The sequence below is a fragment of the Triticum dicoccoides genome, chromosome 2A (genome assembly GCF_002162155.2).
Source record: "Triticum dicoccoides isolate Atlit2015 ecotype Zavitan chromosome 2A, WEW_v2.0, whole genome shotgun sequence".
Classification (NCBI taxonomy): Eukaryota; Viridiplantae; Streptophyta; class Magnoliopsida; order Poales; family Poaceae; genus Triticum; species Triticum dicoccoides.
In genome coordinates this window covers 328,525,249-328,534,920 of record NC_041382.1, presented here as the reverse complement: position 1 = coordinate 328,534,920, position 9,672 = coordinate 328,525,249, and the positions used below count along the sequence as shown (strand labels likewise).

At 50.2% G+C, this 9,672-nt stretch overlaps 1 pseudogene; it reads right to left on the bottom strand.

The window, feature by feature from the left end:
- Positions 1 to 928: 928 nt before the first annotated feature.
- Positions 929 to 2,975, bottom strand: LOC119359357 (annotated as a pseudogene).
- Positions 2,976 to 9,672: the final 6,697 nt, after the last annotated feature.

Sequence of the window (9,672 nt, the reverse complement as noted above, 5' to 3'; positions counted from 1 at the left end):
GATCAATTCGGACATTTCAGGCCCGTTTAAGACGCCCGTCTGAATCGTATTTTTGTGACAAATCATTGATCGGGCCGTCCATCCAGGCATTTGAAACGGGTTTGGGGTGTCCGACTGTAAATGCTCTTTTACACATGTAGAAAAGAACAAATCAAATATGCTTTTAAAAAAATAACAACCACATATTCAATAATCAATTCATTTACAATTCCCAGCTGCATATACACAAGTCGAAATGGTACATATCCACCACCTCCTTTTATTATGCACAGGCAAACATACCAAGTCATGTATACTACCGACGACGCTGAATAAATATTTTTCGGATCGCTCTTTAACCAGGCCATCGGTCGTATTGTTGGGGATGAATTTGGAAATCATTCTGTTCAAGCAAGGATGATGGCGGTGGCGGTGTCCTCGTGGTGGACTTGTATCCTCGGGCTCCGTCGTTGCGACGGCGTTTGCTCCAGCGTTGACGCGGAGCTTAGGAGGTAGTCTAGGAGCGGATGCAGATTGTGGTCTGCATCGACGACATTTAGAAGATGAAACGTGTACTGGGTTCGTGGTTCGTGGATGACAGGTATGATTCACTGCTTCTGCGTCTTAGTCGTGGTGGGGTGTCAGATCTGGAGTTCGATGACGTGTTCAGAGTGTTGCCCCGGTCTGATTCGTTCAATGGTAAGGGCTTCACATTTGGTGAGCCACATTAGAAGTCCGCAGAGCTGCATATCAAGAATGAGTCGTGTGTCGAGTTTGGGTGAGGAGGTGCTAGAGACAGGTGATGAGTGTTGGTGTCATCTGACATCCTTCTAGTTTTGTCATGACGGTCCTTATGTAATTTGTAGTCTTACCTTTATAATATTATACATATGAGACACATATTATCATTAATTTTTTTTTAAAGTCAATACATATGGACGTATGGAGTTCAAATGATCTAATTAATCACAAAAGCTTTTCAGTTACCAAAAAAAGTACTACTACTGTAAGTCTACCTAATTCGTTTCCTATGTCACTTCAGCTAGTAGCTAGTACTCCCTCCGTTCTAAATTACTTGTTGCAAAAATAGATATATGTAGATCATTTTTGCGACGAGTAATTTAGAAGGAAGGGAGTAGTAGCTAGCTAGCTAGCTATAGCTGGGCTTGTCGCTGCAGCTCCGTGGCGGTGATGAACGTGCCGTGAAATCCGTGGCACGCGCCCCGGCAGCTTTACAGTGGCCTCCGAGCGCAAGTCCCGGGCGTTGACAACCAGCAGCTCCGACGACGTGCCGTCGGCGTTACCGCGGCTCTCGTCGTGCACGAAGCAGAGCACGTACCCGTCGTCCTCCGCGCCGGAGCCATCCGCGTGCGGCACGAAGCAGGGCTCACCGCCGTACCGACCCTCGCCGTAGGTGAACTTCTCCACCGTGCCGGACTCGAGGTCCACCTTGGCGAAACCGGAAACCCTGGGCCACGGCTCAGAGATGGCGAGGTAGGCATACCGCGTCTTTCACCCCAGGAGCTGCCGGTTCACCATGCCGGCCTCAAGGTTCACCTGGTCGGCCTCCCGCAGCACGGCGCGGCGGCGGGACGTACCAGTGCGCGGGTCGAGGCGTATCTCCGAGAGCACGCTTCGGAAGCTCTGCTCCTGGTCCGGTGACTCGTTGAACACGGCGTCCGGCGGTGTCATGCAGGACCCAATGACTACGATCTCACCGGTGGCCTCGTCCTCCCACGCGTTCCAGAGATGGAAGCAGAAGCAGCCGGGGACCTCCACCCACCGGAGCTCCGAAGCGTTGGCAGCGCGCTTAGGCAGCACGCCGAACCGCGCCGTCTTGTTCTTGTCGTACACCACCGGTGAGCCGCCTAGCACCATCTCTTGGAGCTTGAAAACGATCTGCTGGTCAGGGACGATGGCGTAGTTCTCGCTGACGGCGAAGTCGTGAATCATTGTTGGCTCGTCGACCGGGATATCGACGTCGTGGGATTTGTGCCCGTCGGCTGTGAAGTAGAAGTACTTGAGGTAAGGTTTCGAGACAACATTGTAGCTGAGCGCAAAAAGCTCGCCGGTGGCCGGGTCGAGCTTGGGGTGCGCGATCATGGCGCCATCGAGCTGCCCATTGAAGTCGTAGCGGCCGACCGTCTCAAGGTCGCCATCGGGGGTGACGCGAACGTGGTAGGGGAGGTCGTCCTCGGACATGGCGAGGAGGCGGCCGTCGTGGTACACCAGCCCAGCGTTGGCGACACCGATCCCTTGAGACGCGTCCACCACGCCGCAGATCGACCTTGCCCCGAAGAGCGCCAGCCGCGCCACGCCAGAATGGCCGTGGAGCTCGCCGATAGCCTTGGGGAAAATGGGGCGGCCAATCTCGCGCTCCTGCCGAAGCCTTGCCGTCTCCGTGAACCGGCACGCGTAGGACTCGGCACGGCCACCGCCTAGGCGTACGGCGTGGAGCATCCCGTCGCCGTCGAACAGGTGGTGGCCAGCGCGCGGCGCGTGGAGCGGGTTGGCGCCGTTGCGGACGTACACGCCTTCGAGGCACGCCGGGACGCGGCCTGACACGACAGGGAGGTCCTCCGGCCCGGCGGGTGGAAGCTCCCCCACCGGCGCGTAGTTACCGGAGATCTGCACGGCCGGATCCGCCGTTCGCGGCAGCGGGTGCTTGCGCTCGAGAATGCCGACGACTAGCCTGTCCTCCACCGCGTCCAACGCAGCGGCCACCATGCGCTGGAACGGGTTGGGCCACTTTTTCCGCGCGGGAGCCGCTCGCATTGGGCCCTTCCAAGTGACAACAGCAGAGCCATCCGCGTTCCTGCGGGGATCGTTAGGGTTGAACCTCGATGGTGGTGGCCGTGGCCTAACCTTAGCTGGTGGCCTGACGACGCTGCCGGGGGCAGCGGCCGGAGCAGTGATAGACGACGCCATTGCTAGTTGTGTCTCGAGCTAGATCGAGAATTGAGATGGTTTCTTGTCCTACGTTGTATGTACGGAGCTGCGAGTGACAAGCTCAAGCCGAGCTGAGGAGTGGGAGGGGAGGTGGGTTTGAGGAGCTTGGGTTCGGGGGCTGGCAGTGGAATTTATAGGAGGCGGAGGGAGTTGGCGGTGCAGTGGTCAAAACTCAAATGGAGGGAAGCCATCAGCCATGGGAGGGACACGTGGCGGGATGTTCTAGAGAGCGAGCGCGATGGCCGTGGGAATGGGCCTATCCTCTGCTTCTTACGTTCCCCACGTGTCAGTGCTGCACAGTGGAGCTGCCAGTGCCCGTCTTGTGGCCGCTTCAGCGGGATGCGCGGGAGTAGTAGCTGAACGTTCTGGAAGTAGAACAACTCCTTCCCATTCCAGAACTTCTCTATGATGCTTCTTATTCGTTGGTGAGGCGTGACCATGCGTGTGTATGCCACGAGCAGCGCTAACTTTAACTTCGGTTTTACGTCGTACGAGCACACTGCACGTCACATATCTTTATCTTTATCTTTACGTAATAATAAAGTAAATAAGATTTCTTTCGGCCGTCATGATATTTTTTTTAAAAGTCCTTCTGTTTCAGAGAATTCAACCCGCAGTCCTGTTTTAAGTTAAAACGAATCGTTATTTTCGTATTTTACACAAAAGCCCATGTCTTTGCTTGAAATCAACCCGCCGTCCGGATTTAAGTCACACCCGAATCGTTATTTTACATTTTTCGAAAACCCCCCGATGTTTTAGGTAATTCATCCGCATATCTATCCCTAATAATAATAAAATACGGATTGACTCCATGGGTTCACCGTCACAATACGCTTTTCTCCATAATTTTACGCTTTCAGTTTAAATTTAAAACATATTCGAGGTGGTACTAAATTTTGTCCCTCCAATTGACTCGATTGACCGCTACGTTCTTGGTCGCTTAACTGGGCCGCGATCCAGTTTGGCCTTGCCCCGTCTCTCACCGTCGAATAAACGGTTCTCGCTAATTTAACACGCAGTTATTTTTCTTCGTCAACCCTCTGTGCATGTTTGGCTTTAGATCGAGCGGCGGCGCTCCCGAAGTCCCGATCCAATCGGGACATGTAGGACGACGGCGGCAGGACTCCGGAAAGTGGGGAACGGCAGGGAAGCGGCGGACGTCGCGGCAAGGCGGATCAGGTCAGGATCCAGCGCGGCGGCCGGTGCTCCATGGCCATGGCGCCTCGGTCTCGTGGGAAGAAGAGACGTGGGAGAGAGAGGATGTGAGATGAGGAGAAGAGAAGGCAGAGTAAGGACGGCGCGGATTCCGGCGGTGGCTCCGGTCGGCGGATCCAGGTATGTGTCCTGATTCCTCTCCTCCCCGTAAAAAACGTACTCGTATGTCGCATCGTCGCTAACTGCTAGAGATGCCCTTCATAAGTTTATCCTGTGGCCAACAACAACCCCAGGTCGCGTGAGAGTTCAGTGGCATGGGCATGCTCTCCCCTGGTTGATTTTGTATCAAAGATTTTGTTGTGGCGTGTGGGCAGCACCCATGAGTGTTGGAAGTACATGTTCTATATACATAACAATTTCTCTGATGACTTACTCATCTAATAGTCAGATACAATTTTAGCAACAGTAAATAGCCGCCTGATAGTTCTGTTATCTGCTTCGAAATGTTCATAATGTGTAAAACGAATCAATTTTACTATGATTTTACTTGAGAAGTTGAATCTGCAAAGTCTTGAGAACATTGACTATATACTCCAACACTGCAGGCCAACTCTTGATGGATTTCCAATGTGCTGCTGGCCTCCGAATTTTTTTTGTCGTGTAGCCGCTCCCCATCTCAGCGTGTGCTATCCACGGAAGCCGGCTCCTCCACTCAGGCCCTCCTCTGCAACGCCGACGAGGACGCTACTTCGTCTGAACCGATCTTCACGACCACGTGCAGGTATACACATGTGCTCCCCTGCCACCCCTGCACTGATTTAAGGCGAAATCCAATTGGGAGTTATTGATAGGCACCAATGTATTCTTGGTTCAGTTCCCCTGTCTTGAATTACGTTGATCCTTTTGGTAAGATCAAACTGAACATGCTGAACATCACTTGCCCAAACAAGTTGAACCCTTGCTACATTATTGCCCAATTTTGTAAAATTGATCATAGCACTCCTGCTATCATGTCATGTTTGCTAATACTTATTGAGCCATAAAACAATGTTTTCTGTTTATAAGCTAGCCCTTCTTATTATGTTTTAGAAGATTGATAGTACCCATTACATTACTACAGTACAGTGTAATATGAGAAACCGAGTTTTGGTTGCCAAGAAAATGTTTGTGCTAATTCCCACAAGAAATTTGTGTTTGAAGAATTATTACTTTATCAGGGAAATATCTTTTATATGGCCTCATGAAATCAGGAAATTGATTAAGCGGCATAGGAAATTGATCTAGCACTACCTCATTAAACATGAAGACTTATTCTTAATTTCGTGTTGATGTTTCAAATGGAATTTTTTTCATATGACATCAGGGATGTAGGATAATTGGGTGAACAAGCTTCCTGTGAAACATCCAGATCCCGGTGGCGGTGCCTCCGTTCAGCATCCCACGCGGCGACGTCCTCCGGTATAATGGCAAACACCGGCAGGGAAGAGAGCAGAGCGGGAGGGGTATTGGGTCCATACCATTGTGGGCATTGCCAGTGCCATGATTGTGGTTAATACCCACAGGAGATTCTATTCCTGTGAGCGGATTAAACAGAGTTGAGTAAACATCATCCATAGGAGATACATGTGCTAATTAAGTTTAGAGGAGAAAGTGGTTCTTTATTCTTGTAATTTTGGTGCAGATGTCATACAGGGGCAGAGAACAATGATCTTCTGGGAATGCCTGTTAACTTTTTGGAGCTGCCAGGTAAATTTTGGTACGAATTTATGTTAGTTCTACCTTTCCATGATGTTTAATTGCTCGGTTCTTAAGGGTTTGTAAGAGGAGATGGATTTTGGACTACTCTATTTCGGATGCCACGGATTTTGTCGGGGATATACCCCGCGATATAAACCGCCGGATGTATGACCCGGCTAGAATTTGGCGATTCACTGGCAACCCACTTGGACATGGCGGTTTACGGTTCATTGGTAATCCGGCAGGCGGGTCAGAGGAGCGACAAGACCTGGTGGCCCAACGGGCGGTTTATGGAAGGCCGGATCATGCTATGGTGGGCCGGTTTAAGAGAAAAGGCGTGAGGAATATTTACTTTACAAGGAAGACCCGGACTTGTATCCGGTTTGTATTAGAAGGGAGACTAGTCCTAATCCTAATAGGACTCCACATGTAACCCGCCCCTTCAACATATATAAGGAGGGGCAGGGCTCCCCAAAGAGGGACAAGCAAGAAGAAACAATCTTAGGGCTAGACACAAAGAGGAGAGCCAGTTTACGGCGACTCCCTCGTGATGATAATGAGACCTAGCCTCAAACAGCATGTAGGGTTTTTACCGGATGATGTTTCCCGGGGCCCGAAGCTGTCTAAATCCCTGTCTTGTGTTGCGTTTCTCGATTCCACTCAACCCCTCTCAAGCTACCACATAGATGTGTTGGCCTCGCGACTAAGTCCTGACACTAAGGACATCTGACGTGACAATTTGACGACAGTTGGCGCCCACCGTGGGGCCTGCGCATGGTGGTGTTGAGTTCTTGGAGGGATCTCATCTCGGGTTTTGAGAAGTGCACAAGTTTCCGGATGAACAGGAGCCGGTTTGGAAGAATTCACATCAACTATGAAGTTCATTGGTCAAAGATTGAAAAAGTTTTTCAGCGGCGGCATATACAAGTTTGAGACGAGAGAAGTTAGGGTTCGGCATCCTGTGCGTCGTCGCCCGACGCAGCCTGACGAACCGAAGCCAGATTGATGAAGGAAGCTGACAGGATTTCCGCTGAGCCGCCGTACGCCGCGTCATATCGATCCGCAAGTTGCCGCTGCTGCGTATATACGCTCGAAGCCCCGAGTACGCAGTGTTCTGTTTGCTGTTTTGAGAAAATCAGTCGCTGCTGCTGTTTCAAGTCCCAAGGGCCTTCACGTGAAGCTAAGTCACGTCAAGTTACAATTATTTGGTTCCGAACAGCACGTCAAGTTACAGAGAGCACATGTCTGGGCGACACGTCGAATCCAGATGAAAGATCACTTTTTTGCTGCCACAGTTGCGTGTTGCCGAGATCGACCGGAGTTGTGCTGCAAACCGCTGGACGTCGTGTCAGATCAGTCCACGTGAAGACTCAGATTTTGAAAAGGAATAATCTATGCAGCAAGGTCCAGACTCGTTTTTTAATCATTGCTTTTATCAAACCAGCAACTAGTACTACTCCCGTGAGGCCTCTTTGCATCAAGCGGGACCGGTTGCTATTTTATTCGATGGCCGGCTGCTTTAGCTCAGTACATCAGTCAAATCTACTGGAGATGGAAGTAATAGAGAATAGGACAAGAAGATTTTTTTCGGCAGAGTCCACCGTGGGGGGCGTTTGAGGACCAGCTTGACCTGTCGGTCTCCGGCGTGGACAGAACGATCCTCCTTACTAGCGGAGTTTCTACAAAGGCAGAGTGGGTCATGGCCTGCCCAAGTTTGAAAAAAAAAACTGCGGTTTGGGCCGCTACTGTGGGTTCGGGCCGCTACTGCGGTGTCGCTTTCAAGTCACCCCTCCGGCCGCTGTTATATCTGGCACTTTGTTGGTTCTGTGTAAATACTAAAGGCTGCATCAGAGTACATCCAACATTATCTAGTATTGGTATCCGCGTTCATCCGGAAAATAAATCAGGTGATATTCGTCTAGTCTGTTTTAGCAGCACATATTAATTTGTGAGAACAATTATTTTGTCGAGTAATATTTTTACGCAGGATAGTCAATCAGGACAAAGGTGTTATACAACGGATATGGAGCGCGCACCAGCATAACTCTGCACTGGAGTCCGTCCGTGTCATGTTGCTCGACGGATACGCTTGCAAGTCGTGGCTCCCGCTGTTCGGTTTACATCAACGCGGCGGCCGACTCGCCCGTCCGCACCGCCTTACTAACGCCACGGACAACTCGCCCGTCCGACCTTGCGGCCGGTTCACGCGTTCGCGCTGGCTTACAAACGTTGCGGCTGATTTTCCCGTCCGCACCGGTTTACCACGCCGCGGCCGGTTCACCCATGAGCGATTTCCAACTTCACATAGCGATCATCAATTTCATGGCGGGTTATTTCCGGCCTGGCACGTCAGGTGATATCCATCTAAAATATATTTTATTGATACATATTTTTTTTATTAAAGAGCAGTTTATCTTTGTCTTGGTCTGCAATATGGTTGATGCAGGATAATTGTTCACTACATCAAAATGACGTGGTTAACTCGTCCGTCCGCACCGGTTTACAACACCGCGGCCGGTTCATCTATTTGAGCCGCCTCTGATGCTGAGGTCATCTTTTCCGTCCACCTCTCGTGGCCTGGTCTACATCAACACACCGGGCCGCACCTGTCTGCATGAGTTTTTTATTGAGTATGAGCAAGTTACAGCTTGTGTAGCCCGGTTTTTCTTTCAAGCAAGATGGAGGCAAATTATCATATACTATCAACCGTTGTCTACACTGGGTGGTTCAATGGGCAGGCGCACAAGTCACCGCCATTACAGTTTGGTTAACTTCAAATCACCAGTTGGAAGGAACCATTGGCCGAGTTGCTGACACAGCTCATATGGGATCATTTATAACCCACCGCAGTCACCTCAACCTTTTGTGGATTCACATCGTGCTATCAACACCAATGATATACAAGTTATGTCGGTTTATATTACGGTCAAATATGGAGAGTTTCAAGCCAACTCCTCGAGTCACCTTGAGACTCGGGGGCTATGATGACATGACTCGGCAAATCTTGCCAGTTTCAGCAAATTTAAGAACCCCGGGACGATGGGGGGAAAGATAACCCGGTCCTGGAGGCTACTATTATTTGAAGGCCGTCAGAAAATTTCCGGCTTAGAAAGTATATGACAGTTACAAAATCCCGACTCAATGAAGAAGTTCCGGGTCATCAGAAAGGATTCCGGTTTAAAATCCGGTTTAAAGGAAGTCAGTCTCACTGAAGCTCTCAAATATCCGGTTTACAATCCGGTTCAAGGAGAATTTGTCTCGCACGAAGCTTTGAAGCTCTCAAATCCGGTTTAACAATGTCCGGTTCAAAAAGGAATTAATTTCTCGCAAGTTCGAGTTGAAAGGCCGTCAGAAAATTTCCGGCTGAAAATAAAGACTCCGGTTTGCAATCCTGTTTAAGGGACGTCTGTTCTCCCACAAAGTTTTGAAGCTCTCACTATCCGGTTCAAGATCCCGATTCAAGAAGAATTTATCTCTTGCAAAAAAGTTAAAAATTACCAAAGAGGACCTGCTGCCATGATGCGCGGTTCAAACATGGGTATCCCGCCTTATTGGCCTAACATATTATTGATCGCATGGGGGCTTCTGCTTCATAAAGCGGGGTCTATGTCTTTCTCATCATGCGAGGTTACACGGAGTGGTTCTGTTTAAAGCGGCCTCCGGTTTACCCCTTGACATTTGTTTTTTATATATCACTGGGGGCCTTGGTCGTGTCCGAACCAACGCGACACCCTTTGATAGGCGACAGCCACCAGATCATTTGGGGACATGGTCAAGTCTGAACCAGTCACGCCTCTTGGTCGGCCTAAGGCCACAAAATCACTTGGGGGCATGGTCGAACCCGAACCATTG